Source organism: Acinonyx jubatus, chromosome C1, assembly GCF_027475565.1.
Source record: "Acinonyx jubatus isolate Ajub_Pintada_27869175 chromosome C1, VMU_Ajub_asm_v1.0, whole genome shotgun sequence".
In the NCBI taxonomy this organism is placed as follows: Eukaryota; Metazoa; Chordata; class Mammalia; order Carnivora; family Felidae; genus Acinonyx; species Acinonyx jubatus.
Window position 1 is genome coordinate 105,068,155 of NC_069381.1, and position 18,169 is coordinate 105,086,323.

Here is an 18,169-nt window from a genome sequence, read left to right on the forward strand (position 1 = left end):
GTCAACCAAGAGAAAAATTTAGACCATTTATGGTCTATAAATACATGGAGGTTAAACAATATGCTACTAAAGAATGAATGGGTCAACCAGGAAATTAAAGAAGCAAATACATGGAAAGAAATGAAAAGGAAAACATGATGGTTCAAAACCTTTGGGATAAGCAAAAGTGATCATAAGAGGGAAGTATATCGCAATATAGGTCTACCTCAAGAAGCAAGGAAAGTCTCAAATACAAAACCTAACCTTACCTAAAGGAGCTAGAGAAAGGACAACAAAGCCTTAAGCTAGCAGAAGAAGGGAAATAATAAAGATTAGAGAAGAAATAAATGATACAGAAACCAGAAAAACCAAACATACAAAACAAACAAAAACCCACAGTAGAGCATATCAATGAAACCAGGAGCTGGTTCTTTGAAAGAATTAATAAAATTGATAACCCCCTAGCCAGACTTATCAAAAAGAAGAGAAAGGACCCAAATAATAGAATCACAAATGAGAGAGGAGAGATCACAACCAATACCACAGAAATACAATTTTAATAGAATATTATGAAAAATTATATGCCAACAAATTGGGCAATCTGGATGGAATGGATAAATTCCTAGAAACGTATAAACTACCCAAACTGAAACAGGAACAAATAGGAAATTTGGACAGATCAATAATCAGCAAAGAAATTGAATCAGTAATAAAAAATCTACCAACAAACAAAAGTCCAGGGCCAAATGGTTCCCAGGGGAATTCCACCAGACATTTAAAGAAGAGTTATAATACCTATTCTTCTCAAACTGTTCCAAAAAGTAGAAATGGAAGGAAAACTTCCAAACCAATTCTCTGAGGCTGGCATTACCTTGATTCCAAAACCAGACAAAGATCCCACTATAGAGGACAATTACAGGCCAATATCCCTGATAAAAATGGATGCAAAAATTCTCAACAAGATACTAGCAAATCAAATTCAGCAGTACATTAAAAGAATTATTCACCATGATCAAGTGGGATTTATTCCTGGGCTGCAGGGCTGGCTTAATACTTGCAAATCAATCAACATGATACACCACATTAATAAAGGAAAGGATAAGAACCATATGATCTTCCCAATAGATGCAGAAAAAGCATTTGACAAAATACACCAGCAATTCTTGATAAAAACCTTCAATAAAGTATGGATAGAGGGAATATATACCTAAACATCATAAAGACCATATATGAAAGATCCACAGCTAATATCATCCTCAATGGGGAAAAGCTGAGAGTTTTTCCTGTACAGGGATGTCCACTCTCACTACTGTTATTTAATGTAGTGTTGGAAGTCCTAGTCTCAGCAATCAGACAACAAAAAGAAATAAAAGGCATCCACATCAGCAGGGAAGAAGTCAAACTTCTCACTATTTGCAGATGACCTGATACTCTATAAAGAAAACCAGAAGACTCCACCAAAAAATAGAACTGGTATGTAAATTTGATAAGTTCTGATATGTGTACACACACACACACACACACACACACACACACACACACACACACACAATGTAATATTATTCAACCATCAAAAAGAATGAAATCTTGCCATTTGCAATGATGTGGATGAAACTAGAGCATATTATGCTAAGCAAAATAAGTCAGAAAAAGACAAATACCATATGATTTTACTCATATGTGGAATTTAAGAAATAAAACATGAACATGGGGCAAAAAAAGGAGGCAACCAAGAAACACTCTTAACGATAGAGACCAATGAGGGTTCTTGGAGAGGAGGTGCCGTGAGGGGATGGTTATTAAAGAAGGTACTTGTTATGATGAGCACCAGGTGTTGTATATAAGTGATGAGTTGCTAAATTCTACACCTGAAACTAATATTACACTGCATGGTGACTAACTGGAATTTAAATAAAAATTTGAGAAAGAGAGGGGCCTGTGTGGCTCAGTTGGCTAAGCATCTAGTTCTTGATTTTGGCTCAGGTTGTGATCCTGCTGTCGTGAGATCGAGCCCTGCATTGGGCTTGTGCTGTGCATGGAGCCTGCTTGGGGTTCTCTCTGTCCGTCTGTCTCTGCCCCTCCCCTGCCCGTTCTCTCTCTTTCTCTCAAAATACATAAATAAACATTTAAAAAACCCAAACAAACAAAAAACAAAACTTCAGAAAGAAAAAAGGAGTGAAATTGTACCATTTTGACAACATGGAGGGAACCTAGAGGCATTATGCTAAGTGAAATAAGTCATATAGAGAAAGACAAATGCTATGTGTAGATATAAATGAATGAATGAATGAATGAATGCCAAGCTCATAGACACAAAGAGCATATTGGTGGTTGCCAGAAGTGGGACCTGGGCATGGGTGGTGGAAGAAATTGGTGAAGTGTTAAATAAATGTTCATCTATGGTCAAGCTTCGTGAATAGTAACTATTCAGTACTTCCCTATGTTTAGGATGACTTATTTCCTTTATTTATACCTAACAGTTGATGGTAATGGCAAAGAAAAAAAAAAAGAAAAAAGCCTAACAACACAATAAAATTTAGAAAAGACACTAACTCACTGGTATTCAGGAAAATGCAAATTAAAATGATGATAGATGCTATTATTTACCTAAAATATTGATAAGACTTCCAAAGTTGATAATATAAAGTTTTGGCCCAGAGTTGGGAAAAGGGAACCTCTAATAGGAATGTAAATTGGTAGTTACTTACAGGTTGATTTGGCAATATCTATTAAATTTAAAATTCAATTGCATACACCCTTTGTGCCAGTAATTTCATTTCTAGGACTCCACCCTAAGGAATACACAAGTGTGGACAAGGAGACAAGGGCAAGATATTTATTGCAGCATTGTTTGTAATACTAAAAAACTCCAAACAACTTAGATGAATGGCTAAATTAAAATTTAGCATATCCATATCATAGAATTCTATTTGACAAGTTAAAAGAACAAACTAGATTTATATAAATCAACATCTCCAAATATTCAGTGAAAAATGTATAATGAAAAATAATAGATACAGTATAACATATTTTATATAAAACACACACACTAAATGTTATATATTTTCTTTTTGTCTCTGTTTATGTGTGTAAAAATATTTTAAGGTATCTGGAGGGAATCAAATTCAGCTATCCGGTGGTTATCCCTGGGGAGGGGAGGGAAGGGGTTGATTTGAGATGAAGGTCAGAGGAGACTAGGTTTATGCACAAGTATTCTAAGTTTTAAAAGGAAAAATGTATTTTTTATTATTTCATAATTAAAATTAATTTTAAAAATAGTTGCTATTATTCTGTGGTATATTTGTGTTGAAACAATGCATTGTATGTACTGATGGTTTGCACAGTAGTTTTTATGCTTATGTGTTGGTGTGAGTTTTATTTATAATAGTAAATTGACTCATTGTACTAGCAGGCTTTCATGTTTATGTAATATGCAGATATATGAAAAGAAAAAATATTGAGACTACTTAAAAATCTGGACTCCCATGTTGAATTCTCTTTTAACTTCAGTCCATACCTACAAAAATTCATTTTTCTTTGGTCTATTTCCAAAAAGACAGACTATGGTAGAAAAAGCCCTGGGCTGGGATATGGTCTGCGCTTTGTTCTGATTAAACAGTTGATGCTTATTAGTTGTATGAGATTGGAATTTACTTTCCCCAAACAAAAAACAAAGGAATTATCATGGGGTCTCTAACTTGGCAATATCTAGGAATGGACTTTTCAGGGTCCCTGAAATTACAGGAAACAATGATGTGTAGGTAGGGATGTGCATGTTTTTTGATGGGGACGGCATTTGGGAGAGAGAGTCTTAAATGGTTCTGGAACAACAAAAACAGCAGAAGGTTTAGAGCCATTGATCCAGCTGATCTTCATTGTCCTTTTCAGCTATGAAATTCTGTTGAAGGTAATCACTGAGTCTCTTTTATACTATCCTTTTCTCTTTCCACTCATCAAACTCCTAAAACAGAGACAAAACAGTTTAAAAGTTTCATCAATTATAAAATAAAGACTAATAATACTTAATTCTCAAAGTCAACGTGATTATTAAATGGAATAATCCATGTAAAGCCCTTTACCACCATCTGCACATAGTAAGCTAACAACAAACAGATCTTTTAAAGAATTGTAATGGGATTTGTTAGTGTTAAAACAGCAGCCTTGATTCCTTACGCCAATAAATAAGCTAGTCCTGTGGATTTTTCGCTCCTTGGAAAATTGTGAAGCAATTAATGTTTAGGGCTGGAAAGCTCTGAAAGGTGAGCTCTGAGATTAAGAAAATCAGCTGAAACCCAATAAAATGAGAGTTTTAGCTTTTCCTAAACCTGGAAAATGATAGGCAGTCAATATTAGTTTTGTCCAGAGTTTGGCTTTGTATTCCAAAATTTCCTCACTTTTCTTACCTAGAGGATCCAAGGCCTAGAAAGCTTATTCAAAACCTAACAACCAAGAATAAAATTCCATGTTTTCAAGTGCTTGCTAAAATTTTCTATGGTGGCGGTTCGCAAAATGCCTTGGGGTACATGTGAAGTCACAGTGTATTCTTTTCATCCTAATATCAAGACATTATTTGTCTTTTTTTTTTTCATTGCCATTCTTTCACAAGTGTATAGTAGAGTTTTCCAGAAGCAGAGTATAACAAACAAAAATTATTAAAAAGCAATTCTAATACCTGTTAGGTCTCTTAAAGTACGTTAAGGGGTTAAATTATGAGTCCACCATAACGCTTCTTAAAAATTCCTTCTGTGTTCCATTTCTCTCTTATTCTATAGTTGGCTCCAAACTTTTCTGTGTATACTTTGTACTTTTGTAAGTGTAAACATGAGTTGTTTTAGATGTTATTTTTAATCGATATTTTATTTAAAAGGATATATACATATCATTTATAAAAGTCAAGCAACACAGGGGCACTGGGTGGCTCAGTCGGTTAAGCATCCGACTTCGGCTCAGGTCATGATCTCGCGGTAACCCCTCTTATGCACACCAGGTAACCTCTGTCATCTTTTACCTGGATTATCATAGTAGTTTCCAGATTGATCCTCACATTTCCAGTCTTGCTTCTCTGCCACAAAAAAAATTTTTCTGAAATGAATATATGATCATGTGATTTTTTAAAAAGGCCTTTGATGATTCTTCATTGCTTATAGATGAAGACAAAAATTCTTACCAAGCCTTATAAGGTTCATTGTAATCCAGCCTCTGCTTATCCTTCTAGCATCATTTCTTGCTGTGTTGCCATGTACAACCTGTATATTAACTATGTGGAATTATTTTCACATTTCCTAAGCTCACCATGGTCTTTTTTATTTTAGATCTTCCACAGACTTCATATTTATATATGCCTGGATTAGTCTTCCCAAGCAATCCTGAGTAACTCCTGGCCCTTTCTGGAGACCCACTGCAAAGTTCTCCTTTTAAGATTTCTTTGAATCCTTTTTCTTCACTTTTAATCAGCTTATCACTTCATTGCAAAATGACTTACTTGGTAAGTCATTTATAGCACTTGCTACAATATTCATGTCTATTGCTTTCTCATATGTTAGTCTCCTCAGTGAACATGTAAACTCCTAAAGGACAGGGACAGTGTCTTTCTCATATTTGTAACTTTAGTACCAAGTATAGTGTCTGTCAACTAAGTAGTTATTAACTTCCTTCCAATGAATGAATGAATGAACGAGTGACCCTGGTGTTGCATTGACAACACCCACATTATCTGGATCATCTGGATTCTGCCACCAAACTAATCAGAGAGGGATTGCTGATCAGCCTATCCCACATTCTCAGATTACTTGTTGAAGGAGTGCTGTAGAAATGTGAGTATTTTGTCACACATAGGTGGAGCTAAAACATTTATTCCCACAGGCTTGGCTAGCTGAGCCTGACAAAATTTGTTGGAAAGGTGTTAGGAGAAGTGAGGAAGGATTTGGAAGAAAAGAGCAGTAGGAACTAGACAGTAACATTGCTGGAAAATAAAGCTCTCAGGTATTCCCCTACTCCAAATATTCAAAACTGGAGTTTATGTGGTGTGCTTTGACAGGCAACATTAACCCTCATCCAGCCAATGGAATTGCACCAATTGGAAACAATTACAGGCTGTAATGCATGTTTTATTGCTACTTGGAATAAATTAATTTGAATGAAATGTGATTTTGTTTATTGGTTGATTGGCTTTTAAGACATCCAGCCAGAGAAGCAGTTCAACAACATCAGAGCTGATAAAAGTCATCTTGAGAATATGAGGAAGAAGGGTTGAATGGTTTTATTAAAGCCCTCTTGACAAAAGGGAAAGACACTGCTAAGTGAGGTATTGAGAAGATGTTAACATTTAAAAAATTCAATAATCTCTCTCTTATCTCTATCTATCTATCTATCTATCTATCACTTATCATCTGCCTGCCTACCTACATATCTACCTATCTACCCACCTACCTATGTTTATCTAAAAGAAGAGACATGAACTGACTTTTAGAGGAAAGAAGGTAAGGGAAACCAGCATTGGATGTGTGCTCTCTGGGTGTCAGAATTTTGTATTGTGTAGCCTGAGGGATAGACGACACCTGGGTTTTTGTGTTTGTGGGGTCTGACTTCAATGCTACTTTGCTGCTTACCAGTTGTGTGGATTTGAGTAAGTTTTTTTTTTTAATTTCTCTGACCCTCAATTTTGTATTTAAAGTATGGATAATTTTTTATGTGCAAGATTGTTATAGGGAAAGTGAAACATAGAAAGTAGGCGTTCAATAAATTTTAGGGTTTTTTCCCCTTTGTTCCACAATAGAATAAATAACACAAATATTGAATGTTTTGTAGTAAGTAATAGCAGCAGACTAGAACTCAGTTTTTTGATCCCCAGCCCTAGAGGAATCTTGAAGTAATGATTTTAAGCTGGTGGTAGTCTGCCTATACTGTTATATGAGTTCTTGAGCTCCTTAGGTCCTGTTTTTGTTTTTGTTTTCAGCCCAAGCAGATCATCTCATTTGTATATTTCAGTCTCTCTATATTTCCTCTTTTCTTTTTTTTAAAATTTTTTTTAACGTTTATTTATTTTTGAGACAGAGAGAGACAGAGCATGAACGGGGGAGGGTCAGAGAGAGGGAGACACAGAATCTGAAACAGGCTCCAGGCTCTGAGCTGTCAGCACAGAGCCTGACGCAGGGCTCGAACTCACGGACCACGAGATCATGACCTGAGCCGAAGTCAGCCGCTTAACTGACTGAGCCACCCAGGCGCCCCTATATTTCCTCTTTTCTAATAGCTGTACTATGGAAAATTGCTTCTCTTACCTTTCATGTCTATGTTCTAATGAAGGACTGATAGCCAGTCAACCCTTAAAGCTTTAATCCTAAAGAAAGGAGGAGGTAAAGCCAGAGACACATCTAAGTGATTTGGAGTGACAGGATGACTCTCCACTCTATTCTCTTCCTAATTGCTGTACTTTATGGTAGGCAGTCAGGAGGACACAAGATTTTTATCAATGTACATCATGAAGAAATGGAAAAATCAGCAATAGAAGAGACATTTTAAGGTATCTAAATAATCTTTTAAAAAGGGACTCATTTCCCTTGCAAATTCCACATTTCCTTGTGCTAGATGGCTTTATAATACAAGATAATACTTCTAAACTTCTATGGATAACTCTATGTGCTTGTAAGCAGAGCTTCACTTTCACTTACCATGCTCCCCAAAGATTAGGTAAGATGTTGCTTAAGATAACTTTCAGAGTTTGCGTTAGTGGCCTTTTAATAATGCCATATTATTTATTATCACAGAGGGAGCTGTCCTCTGTTTACTGGCTTGGTTTATTTCCAGTTGAATCCAGAATTGTCTCAATTTTCATCCTTTCTCTTGCTCATTGCTCTTGAAGCTTATACCCTCATGTTTAATTGCATTAGATTGTTCAACACAGGTTGCACTCAGTTTGAGGTATTCTATTAGAAGGTCCTTTCTGGTTATGAAAACTCTTATAACACAGGGCACCAGGACTTATGTGCATGTAGTATCTCTGGTACAAACTGACATCCAATTTCCCACATCCAAATGTTTCTTTACCTAGAAAGCTTGGAAGAAGAATAGTTTTGCCTTGTTTCTTCTAATTTGGCCACTCAAAGTCCCCCCCTTGTTTTGGAATACTTTTGGTGTAACTTATAAGGTACAACTGCCTTCAATTGGATTAAAACAAATTATTGAATGTTTTAGTGATCTGGAATATAAATTTTTTTGCATTACATATAAACTTCAAATGAATGCAGTCAAAGGATTATAGGAATCGTTTGTAAATATTTGATCTATATATTTATACATACACATATATACACAGAAACACATACAGTAGCGGCAAATTAAATTGATTCAGGAGACTGGTAAAATTTCAGACACTCCTAAACTTATACTCAGAGATTAAAGAATGTAACATTACAGATGTATGGACAGAACCCCTAGCAGAGTAGAAAGAGGCTTGAGAATCAGAAATGTATACCCTGGTGATAGCAGCACTTCTCATTAGCTGCATGATATAGACAGGTTAATCTCTCTGTCATATATTTTACCTACAATAGAAATTGTTTGGATGACATTAAACATAATATTTAAATTTCTTTTTTTCCTTCATTTTTTTGTTACAAGTTTTTATTTAAAAAATTTTTAATTTTTTAATGTTTTTTATTTATTCTTGAGAGAGAGAGACACACACAGAGTGTGAGTGGGGGAGGGGCAGAGAGAGAGGGAGACACAGAATCTGAAGCAGGCTCCAGGCTCTGGGCTGTCAGCACAGAGCCCGATGCAAGAGTCGAACTCACGAACTGTGAGATCATGACCTGAGCTGAAGTCGGACACTTTACTGACTGAGCCACCCAGGTGCCCCTACAAGTTTTTATTTAAATGCGAGTTAACACATAATGTAATATTAGTTTCAGGAGTAGATTTTAGTGATTCATTACATATTAATACCTAGTGAGCATCACAACAAGTGCCCTTCTTAATACCCATCACCCATTTAACCCATCCCCTGCCCACCTCCCCTCCATCAACCCTCAGTTTGTTCTCTATTGTTAAGAGTCTCTTATGGTTTGTTTCCCTCTGGTTTTTCCTTCCCCTATGTTCATCTGTTTTGTTTCTTAAATTCCACTATGAGTGAAATCATATGGTATTTGTCTTTCTCTGACTTATTTCTCTTAGCATAATACACTCTAGCTCCATCCACATCATTGCAAATGGCAAGATTTCATTCTTTTGATGGCTGAGTAATATTTCATTACACATATATACCACAACTTCTTTACTCATTCATCAGTTGATGGACATTTGGGCTCTTTCCATAATTTGGTATTGTTGATAGTGCTGCTATAAAAATTGGGGTGCATGTGTCCCTTTGAATCACTATTTTTGTATCCTTTAGGTAAATCCCTACTAGTGCAGATGCTGGGTCATAGGGTAGTTCTATTTTTGTTGTTGTTGTTGTTGTTGTTGTTGTTGTTGTTTTAATTCAAATTTTGTTAGCTAACATACAGGACAATATCAGTTTCAGGAGTAGAATTCAGTGATTCATCACTTACATACAACACCCAGTACTCATTACAGCAAGTGCCCTCCCTAAATACACGTCACCTATCTGGCCCATCTCCCATCTACCTCCCTCCATCAACCCTCAGTTTGTTCTCTATTTTAACAGTCTCTTGTGGTTTGTACCCCTCTCTCCTTTTTGCCCCTCCCATATGTTTTATTTCTTAAATTCCACATGAGTGAAATCTTATGGTGTTTGTCTTTCTCTGACTTCTTTCACTTAGCATAATACATTCTAACTCCATTGACATCATTGGAAATGGGAAGATTTAATCCTTTTTGACAGCTGAGTAATATTACATTATATTATACATGGAATTATACATATCCATTCATCTTTATCCATTCATCAATTGATGAACATTTGGGCTCTCTCTAGTTTGGCTATTGTTGATAATGCTGCTATAAACATTGGGATGCATGTACTCTTCTATATTTTTTATTCTTTGTGTATATTCTTAATTGTGAAATGCTGGGTTGTAGGGTAGTTCTATTTTTAGTTTTTTGAGGAACCTCCACACTGTTTTCCAGAGTGCTGCACCAGTTTGTATTCCCACCAACAGTATAAGAGAGGTCCTTTTTATCTGCGTCCTTGCCAACACCCATTGTTTCTCATGTTGCTAATTTTAGCCCTTCTGACAGGTGTGAAGTGAACCCCTTCTGACAGGGGTTGTATTCCCCTGATGATGAATGATGTTGAGCACCTTTTCATGTATCTGTTAGCCATCAGGATGTCTTCTTTGGAAAGTGTCTATTCATGTCTTTTACCCATTTCTTAACTGGATTATTTGATTTTTGGATGTTGAGTTTGATGAGTTCTTTAATTTTGCATACTAACCCTTTCTCAGATATGTCATTTGCAAATATCTTATCCTATTCCATATGCTGCCCTTTTAGTTTTGTTGATTGTTTCATTCACTGTGCAGCCTTTTTATCTTGAGGAAGTACCAATACTTCACGTTTGCTTTTGTTTCCCTTGCCTTCCGTGACATATCTAGTAAGTTGCTCTGGCCGAGGTCATAGAGGTTGCTGCCTGTGTTTTCCTCCAGGATTGTGATGGCTTCCTATCTCACATTTAGGTCTTTCATCCATTTTTGATTTATTTTTGTGTATGGTATAAGAGATGGTCCAGTTTAATTCTTTTACTTGTTGCTGTCCAGTTTTCCAAACACCATTTGTTGAAGAGACTTTTTTCCATTGGATATTCTTTCCTGCTTTGTCAAACATGGGTTGACTATATAGCTGTGTGTCCATTTCTGGGTTTTCTGTTCTGTTCCCTTGATCTGTGTGTCTGTGTTTGTGTCAGTACCATACTGTCTTGATGACTACAACTTTGTAATATAGCTTGAAGTCTGGAATCATGATGCCTCCAGCATTGCTTTTCTTTTTCAGGACTGCTTTGGTTATTTGGAATCTTGTGTAATTCCATACAAATTTTAAGATTGCTTGTTTTTCTCTGTGAAAAATGCTGTTGTTATATTTTGATAGGGATTGCATTAAATATATAGTTTGCTTTGGGTAGTATAACATTTTAACAATGTTTGTTTTCCAATCCATGAACATGGAATGCTTTTCCATTTCTTTGTGTCCTCTTCAATTTGTTTCATGAGTGTTCTATACTTTTCAGAGTACAGATATTTTACCTCTTTAGTTAGATTTATTCAAAGATACCTTATTGTTTTTGGCGCATTTGCAAGTAGAATTGATTCCTTGATTTCTTTTTTTGTTGCTTCATTATCGGTGTATAGAAATGCAGCAGATTTTTGCACATTGATTTTATATCCTACACCCTTGCTGAATTCATGTGTTCTAGCAATTTTTTGGTGGACTCTTTTGGGTTTTCTACATAGAAAACCTTTCTTGCCTTGCACCTCTGCACATGCACAGAGCAGAAGCAATATGTGGCTGGGGCGGATAGCAACCTCCAGGGGAATTGGCCGGTGGTATACTGCACCAGAGCAAAACAATAGATATGACTGGCTGCTGCTGCTAGGGCTGGCTGGGGGAGAGAGAAATCTCTGACTTGCAGAATCAGAGAGGGGATGAATAGGGCGGGAGGGAGGAAAACCACAGAGCACAGAGGCTACTGGCAGTGACAGGTCTGAATGCCTGGGGTGGATAGGCAGGAAAGGGCTTCCATGGATGGAGAGGCCAAGGCATTACCTGATTCATTTCTGTGGATGTCGGTCAAAAATGGCAGTGAGTGCACAAATGTCATTTGCAAATGGTGAAAGTTTGACTTCTTTCTTGCCAATTTGGATGCCTTTTATTTCTTTTTGTTGTCTGATTGCTGAGGCTAAGACTTCCAGTACTATGTTAAGTAGCAATGGTGAGAGTGCACATCCCTGTCTTGTTCCTAACCATGGAGGAAAAGCTCTCAGTTTTTTCCCATTGAGAATGATATTAGCTATGGGTCTTTGATATATGGCCTTTATGATGTTGAGGTATGTTCCTTCCATCCCTACTTTGTTGAAGGTTTTTATCAAGAATCGATGCTGTATTTTGTCAAATCCTTTTTCTGTATCTATTGGGAGGATCATATGGTTCTTATCCTTTCTTTTATTAATGTGGTGTATCACGTTGATTGATTTGTGAATATTGAACTATCCCTGCAGCCCAGGAATAAATCCCACTTGATCATGGTGAATAATTTTTTAAATGTACTGTTGAATTCGATTTGCTAGTATTTTGTTAAGAAGTTTTGCATCCATTTTCATCAGGGATATTGGCCTGTAATTGTCTTCTTTAGTGGGATCTTTGGTTTTGGAATCAGGGTAATGCTGGCCTCAGAGAATGAGTTTGGAAGTTTTCCTTCCATTTCTACTTTTTGGAACAGTTTGAGAAGAATAGGTATTAATCTTCTTTATTATTATTATTATTATTATTATTATTATTTCTTTTTTTTGGCTTTTTATTTTATTTTATTTTATTTTTTTAAATATGAAATTTATTGTCAAATTGGTTTCCATACAACACCCAGTGCTCATTCCAACAGGTCCCCTCCCCAATACCCATCACCTCCCCTTCTTCCCACCCCCCATCAACCCTCAGTTTGTTCTCAGTTCTTAAGAGTCTCTTATGTTTTGGCTCCCTCCCTCTCTAACCTTTCCTTTTTTTTTCCTTCCCCTCCCCCATGGTCCTCCACCAAGTTTCTCAGGATCCAAATAAGAGTGAAAACATATGGTATCTGTCTTTCTCTCTATGACTTATTTCACTTAGCATAACACTCTCCAGTTCCATCCACGTTGCTATAAAAGGCCATATTTCATTCTTTCTCATTGCTACGTAGTATTCCATTGTGTATATAAACCACAATTTCTTTATCCATTCATCAGTTGATGGACATTTAGGCTCTTTCCATAATTTGGCTACTGTTGAAAGTGCTGCTATAAACATTGGAGTATAAGTGCCCCTATGTATCAGCACTCCTGTATCCCTAGGATAAATTCCTAGCAGTCCTATTGCTGGGTCATAGGGTAGATCTATTTTTAATTTTTTGAGGAACCTCTACTCTTCTTTAAATGTCTGGTAGAACATGGGAAGCCATCTGGTCTAGGATGCCTTGTTTGCTGAGAGGTTTTTGATTGCTGATTCCATTTCCTTGCTGGTTATGAGTCTGTTAAGATTTTCTATTTCTTTCTGTTTCAGTTTTGGGAGTTTGTGAGTTTCTAGGAATTTGTCCATTTCTCCCAGATTGCCCAGTTTGTTGGCATGTAAATTTTCATAGTAGTCTCTTATAAATGTTTGTATTTCTATGGTATTGGTTGTGATCTTCCCTCTCATTCATACTTTGGGTCCTCTCTTCTTTTTGAGAAGTCTGGCTAGGGGTTTATCAATTTTGTTCATTTAAGTTTCATGATTTGTTCTACTGGTTTTTTTTTTTGTTTGTTTCCATACCATTTATTTCTACTCTAATCTTTATTATTTCCCTTTTGCTGGTTTTAGGCTTTATTTGCTGTTCCTTTTCTAGCTCCTTAAGGTGTAAGGTTAGGTTGTGTATTTGGGACCTTTTTTGCTTCTTGAGATAGGTCTGAATTTCAATGTATTTTCCTCTAGGACTGCTTTTGCAGCATCCCAAAGGGTTGGTGCTGTCTTGTTTTCATGTTTATTGGATTTCATTCATTTTTAAAATTTCTTCTTTAATTTCCTGGTAACCCATTCATTCTTTAGTAGGATGTTCTTTAACCTTCATGTTTTTGAGGGCTTTCCAAATTGTTTTCTGTGGTTGACTTCAAGTTTCATAGAGTTGTGATCTGAAAATATGCATAGTATGACCTTGATCTTTTTGTACTTGTTGAGGACAGATGTGTCCCAATAAGTGGTCTTTTCTGGAACATGTTCCATGTGTACTCAAAAAGAATGTGTATTCTACTGCTTTAGGATGCAATGTTCTGAATATATCTGTTAAGTTCATCTGGTCCAGTGTGTCATTCAAAGCCATTGTTTCCTTGTTGATTTTCTGCTTAGATGATGTGTCCATTGCTATAAGAGGAATGTTAATCTCCCTTATTGTATCATTATCAATGAGTTTCTTTATGCTTGTTATTCATTGATTTTTATATTTGGGTGTTCTAAGTTGGGGGCATAAATATTTACAATAGTTAGATCTTCTTGATGGATAGACCCCTTAATTATGATATAATACCCCTCTTCATCTCTTGTTGCAGTCTTTCTTTTAAAATCTAGTTTGTCTGATAGAAGTATGGTTACTCCAGTTTTCTTTTTTTAAAATATAATTTATTGTCAAATTGGCTTACATACAACACCCAGTGCTTATCCTAACAAGTGCTCTCTTCAGTGCCCATCACCCATTTTCTCCTGTGTCCCACTGCCCCCATCCACCCTCAGTATGTTCTCTATATTTAAGAGTCTCTTGTGGTTTGCCTCCCTCCCTCTCTGTTTGTAACTGTTTTTTTCCCCCCTGCCTTTCCCCCATGGACTTCTGTTAAGTTTCTCAAGATCCACATATGAGTGAAAACTTATGATATCTGTCCCTCTCTGACTGACTTATTTCACTCAGCATAATACCTTCCAGTTCCATCCACATTGCTGCAAATGGCATGATTTCATTCTTTCTGATTGACAAGTAGTATTCTATTGTATATATAAACCACATCTTCTTTATCCATTCATCAGTTGATGGACATTTAGTCTCTTTCCATAATTTGGCTATTGTTGAAAGCGCTTCTATAAACATTGGTGTACATGTGCCCCTCTGCATCAGCATTCCTGTATCCCTTGGGTAAATGCCTAGTAGTGCTATTGCTGGGTCATAGGGTAGGTCTATTTTTATTTTTTTGAGGAAAATCCACACTGTTTTCCAGAATGACTGCATCAATTTTCATTCCCACAAACAGTACAAAAGGGTTCCCATTTCTCCACACCCTTGCCAGCATCTGTAGTTTCCTGCTTTGTTCATTTTAGCCACTCTGACTGGTGTGAGGTGGTATCTCCCTATAACTTTGATTTGTATTTCCCTGATGGGTGACGTTGAGCATCTTTTTATGTGTCCGTTGGCCATCTGGATATCTTTTTTGGAAAAGTGTCTATTCATGTCTTCTGTCCATTTCTTCACTGGATTATTTGGTTTTTGGGTGTTGAGTTTGGTAAATTCTTTATATATTTCAGATACTAGCCCTTTATCCGATATGTAATTTGCAAATATCTTTTCCTATTCTGTCAGTTGCCTTTTAGTTTTCTTGATTGTTTCCTTTGCAGTGCAGAAACTTTTCCTCTTGATGAGGTCCAAATAGTTCATTTTTGCTTTTAATTCCCTTGCCTTTGGAGATGTGTCGAGTAAGAAATTGCTGCAGCTCAGGTCAAAGAGGTGGTTGCCTGCTTTCTCCTCTAGGGTTTTGATGGTTTCCTGTCTCACATTTAGGTCTTTCATCCATTTTGAGTTTGTTTTTGTCAATGGTGTAAGAAAGTGGTCTAATTTCATTCTACTGCATTTACTGTCAAGTTCTCCCAATACCATTTGCTAAAGAGACTGTCTTTTTTCCATTGGATGCTCTTTTCTGCTTTGTCAAAGATTAGTTGGCCATATTCCAGCTTTCTTTTGGTGCCCATTAAGCTAGATGGTTCTCCATTCCCTCACTTTCAGTCTGCAGGCGTCCTCAGGTCTAAATTTAGTTTCTCATAGGCAGCATACAGATAGAACTTGTTTTTTTTTAATCCATTCTGACACCCTGTGTCTTTTGATTGGAGCATTTAGTCTATTTACATGCAGAGTGATTATTGAAAGATATGAATCTAGTGCCATTGTGTTACCTGTAGATTTGGTGTTTCTGATGATGTTTTCTGGTTCTTTCTAGTCTTTGCTGCTTTGGTTTTTTGTTTTTTTTTGTTTTTTCTCTCCACTTGAAGAGTCTCCCCTTAAAATTTCTTTCAAGGCTGATTTAATGGTCACAAACTCCTTTAGTTTTTGTTTGTCTGGGAAACCCTTTGTCTCTTCTATTCTGAACGTCAGCCTTGCTGGACGAAGAATTCTTGGCTGCATATTTTTCCTATTCAGAACATTGAATACATCCTGCCACTCCTTTCTGGCCTGCCAAGTTTCTGTGGACGGATCTGCTGTGAACCTGATCTGTCTTCCCTTGTAGGTTAAGGGCTTTTTTGCCTTGCTGATTTCAGGATTCTTTCCTTACCTATGTATTTTGTGAATTTGACTATGATATGTCCTGGCAATGGTCAGCTTTTGAAGAATTTAATGGGAGTACTCTGTGCTTCAATTTTGATGTCTGATCCTTCCTCAGATTAGGGAAGTTTTCAGCTATAGTTTGTTTGAATAAGCCTTCTGCCCTTTTTTTTCTCTTATTTTCTGAGATTCCTATGAGTTCCTTAAGTCTGCCTTTGTGATCCTTGAATTTTGTTTCCCTCTTCTTTTCAGCTTCATTGTTTTCCATAATTTCATATTCTCTGTCACTGATTTGCCCCTCTGGCTCATCTATCCTCGCTGTCATGGCATCCTTTTGGGTTTGCATCTTGGATATAGCATTTTTAATTTTGACCTGAATAGATTTTAGTTCTTTTATCTCTGCAGAAAGGGATTCTCTTTATTTTTTATTTTTTTAATTTTAATTTTTTATGTTTTTTTTTAATTTACATCCAAATTAGTTAGCATATAGTGCAACAATGATTTCAGGAGTATATTCCTTAGTGCCCCTTACCCATTTAGCCCATCCCCCCCTCCCACAACCCCTCCAGTAACCCTCAGTTTGTTCTCCATATTTATGAGTCTCTTCTGTTTTGTCCCCCTCCCTGTTTTTACATTATTTTTGTTTCCCTCCCCTTATGTTCACTGTTTTGTCTCCTAAAGTCCTCACATGAGTGAAGTCATGTGGTTTTTGTCTTTCTCTGACTAATTTCACTTAGCATAATACCCTCCAGTTCCATCCACATAGTTGCAAATGGCAAGATTTCATTCTTTTTGATTGCCGAGTAATACTCTGTTGTATATATACCACATCTTCTTTATCCATTCATCCATTGATGGACATTTGGGCTCTTTCCATACTTTGGCTATTGTTGATAGTGCCGCTGTAAACATTGGGGTGCATGTGTCCCTTCAAAACAGCACACCTGTATCCCTTGAATAAATGCCTAGTAGTGCAATTGCTGGGTCGTAGGGTAGTTCTATTTTTACTTTTTTGAGGAACCTCCATACTGTTTTCCAGAGTGGCTGCACCAGTTTGCATTCCCACCAACAATGCGAAAGAGATCCTCTTTCTCCGCATCCTCACCAACATCTGTTGTTGCCTGAGTTGTTAATGTTAGCCATTCTGACAGGGGTAAGGTGGTATCTCATTGTGGTTTTGATTTGTATTTCCCTGATGATGAGTTTTGTTGGGCATTTTTTCATGTGTCGGTTGGCCCTCTGGATGTCTTCCTTGGAGAAGTGTCTCTTCATGTCTTTTTCCTATTTCTTCACTGGATTATTTGTTTTTTGGGTGTTGAGTTTGATCAGTTCTTTATAGATTTTGGATACTAACTCTGTATCTGATATGTTATTTGCAAATATCTTCTCCCATTCTATCGGTTGCCTTTTAGTTTTGCTGATTGTTTCCTTCGCTGTGCAGAAGCTTTTTATTTTGATGAGGTCCCAGTAGTTCATTTTTGCTTTTGTTTTCCTTGCCTCCGGAGACGGGTTGAGTAAGAATTTGCTGCATCCAAGATCAAAGAGGTTTTTGTCTGCTTTCTCCTCGAGGATATTGATGGATTCCTGTCTTACATTGAGGTCTTTCATCCATTTTGAGTTTATTTTTGTGTATGGTGTAAGAAAGTGACCCAGGTTCATTCTTGTGCATGTCGCTGTCCAGTTTTCCCAGCACCACTTGCTGAAGAGACTGTCTTTATTCCATTGGATATTCTTTCCTGCTTTGTCAAAGATTAGTTGGCCATATGTTTGTGGGTCCATTTCTGGGTTCTCTATTCTGTTCCACTGATCTGAATGTCTGTTCTTGTGCCAGTACCATACTGCCTTGATGATTACAGCTTTGTAGTATAGCTTGAAGTCTGGGATTGTGATGCCTCCTGCTGTGGTTTTCTTTTTCAAGATTGCTTTGGCTATTCGGGCTCTTTTCTGGTTCCATACAAATTTTAGGATTATTTGTTCTAGCTCTGTGAATAATGCTGG

General features: G+C 36.8%; 1 long non-coding RNA gene across 1 annotated transcript in view; it reads left to right on the forward strand.

Annotated features, from left to right (window-relative positions):
* Window positions 1-6,645, forward strand: part of LOC113598291 (uncharacterized) — a 107,189-nt gene extending 100,544 nt beyond the window's left edge. The window contains exon 7 of the long non-coding RNA XR_008295250.1: window positions 5,292-6,645. This is a non-coding gene — a long non-coding RNA (uncharacterized LOC113598291). The remainder of the gene's footprint in view (window positions 1-5,291) is intronic.
* Window positions 6,646-18,169: the final 11,524 nt, after the last annotated feature.